Source organism: Sinocyclocheilus anshuiensis, unplaced genomic scaffold, assembly GCF_001515605.1.
Source record: "Sinocyclocheilus anshuiensis isolate Anshui unplaced genomic scaffold, SAMN03320099.WGS_v1.1 scaffold1576, whole genome shotgun sequence".
Taxonomy (NCBI): Eukaryota; Metazoa; Chordata; class Actinopteri; order Cypriniformes; family Cyprinidae; genus Sinocyclocheilus; species Sinocyclocheilus anshuiensis.
This window is the reverse complement of record NW_015557202.1, coordinates 701,245-707,312: the sequence shown is the minus strand read 5'-3', so window position 1 is coordinate 707,312 and position 6,068 is coordinate 701,245. Positions and strand designations below refer to the sequence as shown.

Genomic DNA, 6,068 nt, shown 5'->3' with positions numbered 1-6,068 from the left:
TGTATGTAATAAAATGTGTATTTCCATTACAGGTTTAGGTCTTAAATTTCATATAAGGTGGTATTAAAAAGGTCTTAAAAAGTCTTAAATTTAACTTGTTCAAGTCTGCAGAAACCCTGAGTTTAGCAAAAGGCCTTGCACAAATTAGCCAAAAAGACTGGTGCTAATAATAATAACAATATGTTAATTGTTGTTTTAACGATGTGCGATTTGACATTATCAGTATTTTGCCAAAAACCAAACAAACCACTCCTACGGAGACAGAGTACCGTGAAGTCTAGTAGATTAGACTAGTGCGCGCGCGCATTTAGAGTGTGTTCTTTCACTGCGCGATTCAGTCTGTTAAAGGGGTCATATGATGCGATTTAAATTTTTCCTTTCTCTTTGGAGTGTGATTCCGTAAACAATAAGTTAATATTAAGAGACTTACGTTTTAGTCACCATATTGCCTGTTTTTGCTCAATTTCGCCAACAAAAATCATTCCAAACACAGCCACAGCACAGTTTTGCTCACAGTTTTGCGTCTCTGAGCAGTGTTTCGTTCCTGAATGAATCAACCGTTTAAATGATTCGGTTCAATCGCAATGACTCACTTATTAACAGTGACTTGCTGCCACCTACTGGGGGTTTTAATTTCACATTTAAAGTATCTTTAGATTTTTTTTTTATATATATAATTTCAAATGAGTATTCAAGATTTTATGTCTTATATATCAAAACATTATTTCTGCATTTGTAACTGCAGGTTAAATGCATTCATGTCCTGCATTAAACAGTGTGTAAATACATCTAAATGCCACTTCCGATGAAGCTTTTGTGTTTCCTCTGCATTGAAAAAAAGAATTTTGTTAATACTGGTTTAATTTGCCTGGTAACAGCCCAAATGTCTTATTATCAGATGTGTTTAATTAGGGTTATATCTAAACTGTGCAGGGCTGTGGCCCTCCAGGAACTGAGTTTGACACCCTTGGCCTATCCCATTTTCCCATTTTAAACGAGCTACTTTTTACTTTTACTTCAGTAGATTTTTAGACTGGTACTTTTACTTGTACTTAAGTAAAATGTCATTAATGTAATGGTACTTTTACTTGAGTAAAATATTTTCGTACTCTTTCCACCACTGCTGCAAAAAAAAAAAAATCTTTATATATGCAAACATTCACTTAATCTTATGTCAAAAACGGCTATGTTAATGTTTCTTGTCTTGTCACATTCAATTACAAATTACACAAATCACCTAAAAGATAATGATAAAGGTTATTTTCAATTCAAATCACTGAAATATGACCAAAAAAGTTGAGTTGTTTGCATCACTCTGTATTATCATTGGTCATTTCTATTATAACACGGTTGTCAAATTTGAAGTGTTTATCTACTTACAGCCTATCTCACATTCTTTCACCATTAAAACTGAAGAGGTGCACTGGATTTCATGTCCGGCTTCTGTAAAGAGTAAAGCCCACCTTCTTTGATTTGACTGGCAGTCTCAATCGTTTTGACATTGACGTGTGCTTTAAGACTCTTTTTCTCTCTTCAAAAAAACTGAGGGGGACAATTTGGCCTGATTCTTGGAGGGGACTTGTCCCACATCAGTGTTTCATTCCTGAATGAAACTCTGTTTGAACAAATCAGTTGAGTGAATGATTCAATTACTCACTCAAAAATACAGTCGCTTGTTTCATTCTTAAATTAATCTGTGTATTTTAACAAGTCGGTTTCATAATATTATATAATATTTAATAATATCATATCATATATAATTTATTGTTTATTAAGATTTATGTTTACAATTTGGGGGTTTTGAGATTTGAGATCTAACTAAACAAACAAACAAAATGGTTTCATGGATGTGTTTTATGTGTACAAGTAAATTTATGAATGCCTACTGGGAGTGTGTATGAATGCATACGTATGGCTCAGTTCAGTGATGTGCTTCCTCTTTCTTTCAGGCGCAGATTATCCTTCTGTGTGGTGAGACAGGAAGAGCATCAGCACTGGCACTTAAGGTAAGATAAGACTCCGTATGTGGGAGCAGTTCTAATGTATCTCTCCCAGCTGTATTTCTTCCACACACAAACATTCGTTGCATTTCCATGTTTTGTGGGGACATTCTATAGACGTAATGATTTTTATACTGTACAAACTGGAATTTCAATCCCATTTCCCTAACCCTACCCCTAAAGATTTTCAAAAAAGATCATCCTGTATAGGATTTATAAGCTTGTTTCCTCATGGGGACCAAAAATATGTCCCCCACAAGGTCAAAAATTACTTGTGTTATACTATCCCTATAACATAGGGAACACCAGGACACACACACACACACAATATGACAATATGCTTTAACTGATATTTATCAAAAGTGAAATAAATAAGAGACAGTGTTTTTGAACATTTGAACAAACCTTTCTCTTGCTAATTAAATGTACTTTTTTCATCCCTGGTGGAAGATGAGCTCATTATCATTGCATGTGCAGTAGAGTCCAGAGTTACTGAGGACTCAGCATTTGCTTTAGTGAATTGCAGGCATGAGTGGGGCTTTCCACCTGATTGAAATGTTCAGGGAGATGCCACAATTTGTTTCTCACAATGGTAAATGAGGATTTCGGTATGAGTCTCAGTGTTTAGGTCCCTTGAGGGGGAGGCGACTTGGTATTTTTAACATCTTAATGAAACGCCGAGAGGGCTCCTAATTGCGGCGCGAGTGGGTAAGGGAGAATAGAGGTGAAGTGACAGTGCTGGAAGCCTTTGATCTGAGAACTCTAATCAATGGGGATTAGTGTCCTTTAGCTCTGTGCTGTGCCATGTCTTTGACAGCCCCATGACTCTCATATTAATTAGCCATTAGCATGGCTTGAATTAAGAGAGATATCAGTTCACAGATCTCTGTGGATAAGAGTGCAAATTAGGGTGAGACTGATAACTCGCGCTCATGCTGCCTGCGGTTGTCGATCAGTTAATTAGTTTGAGTCATCTAAGAATAGCATCTTTAAAATATAAGGAGTCATGAATGAAGGATGGCAGGCACATGTTTATTTAATTACGACGATCGCAACACAAAGATATGTAATCAACTCCTATCACACCTTTCAAATGATTTTCTCAGCCCTTCTAAATGTTTTTTTTTTTTAATGGGACTATGTGTTTCAGAATCTTCAGAGAACAATCAAAAGTAACATTCCTATAATGTTTGGAAAATTATATGTTTCCTTAACATTAGCAACAAAAAACAAACGAACTGGATGTTTTGAATGTTCAGAGAACATTCAGAAATAACGTTTTCATAACTTATAACTAAAACATATTTTTTTGTTAGCTGGTTCACTTATAAGCAAAGACCACAACATTTATTCTTCTAAACAATATTTTTCTTGGGGCTCAACCGTTTACCTGAATTATTTCTTATGCAAGAGGCCCCACGTTTTGAATCTATTCGATTTGTTTCAAAAACGCTGATTCATTCCATAACAAAACAAGTGTCTTGCTGAATTCTGAAGTGCATACTAGCATTAGCCTACCACTCTTATATTTACTATACCTCCTTGTGGCAGGTTTTTTTTTCCAGCAAACATAAAGAGAGATCAAACAGCAGATTTTTATATATTTTTTCCTGGCAGCTTTTATAGGAGCTCACATGAAAGGCACAGAAGCTAAAGCCCCCTAAATAGGATCCAGCAAGACCAATGCCATCCACATCAAATGTGCCACTTGCAACAGTGCATCTCACTGCCATCCTTACTTTACCTTTATGTAATTAATCAGATCCTGGAGGAGATATTTTCAAGTGTTTACTGTGTCTCTCTAAGATTATATAAATGTGATATAATCTATCAGTTTTCATATTGATGGCTGAGAAAGTGAGAACTGACAGTGGAGGCTCCAGGGCTTTGTAATGTTATTCAGACAGGTATGTTTCGAGTTCAGGGGAAGATCGAAATCCAGCGACCTGAGAAAGACAGCAGCGAGATCCCTGATCAATCTGAACCCAAGCTACTCAATATTGAATGTGTGGGAGTCATATAATCTGAAATGCATGTCCGATTTCACCCTCTAATCCATCAGTGTCTCAATATCTGTCAGTATCAGGTACACCAGACAGGCCTGTCTTTTTCCTTATGCTTCATGTTATATCTACAGTCTTATATCTTCTGACAGCTTACACAACCACAGCTACATAAAAAGAATGTTTATATGTTAGAGAGATCAAAGTCTTAACTTTGTTTGGCAGTGCTGAAAACAAAAGGTTTGTGAATATTTGGACCATCACTAAGCCATACAATTTTTAGAAGGATGTGTATATCCCAAATGTGCTTCTCTGGGGGTCCACAATCTCACTTTAATAAAATAATAAAACAGAATTATTGTGAAATATTACTGTAACGTAAAAATTAATGTATTTTATAAATGTATTTTTCCTAGGATGGCACAGTTACCATAAAGTGCATTTATTTGTCTAATGTACATATAACATTAAGAAAAATATATAATTTTTATAAAATAACTTCTGTAGTCTCACTTTTAAGTTATTTCTTTCTCTAAAATGTGAAGTTCCTTCTTTTTAAATGTGGATATCTCAATCCACCACACTATGTTTACTTAAAAACCTCAATGATATATGTCAGAAACAAGATAAATTCTGCCCCATATGGTTTCTTCAGTGAAATTACATAAAGTTGATCCTATTAGATATTATGCAGCAGGGCTATAAATAAGCCATATTGGTTGAAATCTGATATAAAGGTCAAAAAAGAATGAAAAGTCACCCTTGAACGAGGACACACAATAAAGCTGCACTTCAAATAATGTTAACATGACAAAGCAGTGCTACATACAGAGAAAATATACTTTTGTATATTGGGTGTACTGTCAGTGTTCAAAAGGAAACAAATAATCAAAATACTCAAACTTTTTCTGACCTGGTAACGCATTCTCTTTCTGATACTCCCTGAAATTAGCTTGTGTTTTGTTGTCTATCTTAGAACAGAGACATTTCTGTCTTTTATGAAAGTCAAACAATAACTGTCGGTTTGGGGAGTAAAAGAAATAGAGGGTTGTGAGGGGAAAAAGATAAAAGGTAAATATTCTTCAGAGAGGGATGGTAGAGAATAGCTCTTTCAGAGGCGGCTGCACTTAAAGGGAAGAGGGTATTATGCTTCCTGTCAAACATGGCCCCTGATAAATTATTTGATTCACTAATATATAGGAGAGAGAAACAATGTGTTATATGGAGAGCAAAGGCAATGATATCACCATAAACACTCTGCCTGATAGGTAGTAGAAGCTTCAGATATACCAGAAAAGTTGTGAAATATGTATTAATTCATATCTTGCCAAACTCGCTCTGCACAATTACAGGTTCCCCTTCAGGAACTCGAGCTGCGTCGAAACGCTACGGGAACGCCTCCAGCGTGACCACGCTCTGAATCACATGTGTAATCAGTCCAATGGATGGGCGAGACGTCACGGGCGGGGTGACGTAACGACCAGGAAGTATAAAAGCACGTGCGGTGAAACCGGCGTCAGCTTTCTGTCATTCAGCAAGCGCTCTGTGTGTGTCAGTCTTATTTGGTGTTGTCTGTCCATTATCATTCTTTATTTTACCAATACGAGTGTAGACAAACATACGGCGAGAGCTGGCAATATATAGGCTGTGTGTTCTTCCCTGCCCGCGCTACATTTCGGGTGGGGATACACACAGTTTGTGTGTTGTCTGCTAAAAGTGGGAGCAAAACACGCAGAGTCCGCTGACTGCCCGCATTGAGAGCGTTTGTCACTGCGTATGCTTGCTCTCCGAGGGCTCTCTTTGAGGAGGGAGTCTTCACCGGCGTTTCTCACGGCACCACGGTGCTCGTGGGTTTCGCCTATGGATCCGGTGGAGGCAATGTAGACGGGCGAGTCCCTATCTTCTTCCTTAACCACCAGATCCAGCGCCCGCTCTCGGAGTTCGGAAGCCCGCGCTGCGGTTTTTTCCCCCCAGTGAGAGGGCTCGACGCTCCGCCTGTCCTCCTCCGAGGAGGTTGATGAGGGCGTCGATGAGATCGCCAGTTGCACAAACACCATTTACAAAA

General features: G+C 37.7%; 1 protein-coding gene across 1 annotated transcript in view; it reads left to right on the top strand.

Moving 5' to 3' along the window:
* Positions 1 to 6,068, top strand: part of LOC107678918 (tenascin-R-like) — a 158,601-nt gene that overhangs the window by 92,085 nt on the left and 60,448 nt on the right. Inside the window, exon 3 of the mRNA XM_016474320.1 lies at positions 1,950 to 2,006. The gene's annotated coding sequence lies outside the window, so the exon portion shown is untranslated. The remainder of the gene's footprint in view (positions 1 to 1,949; positions 2,007 to 6,068) is intronic.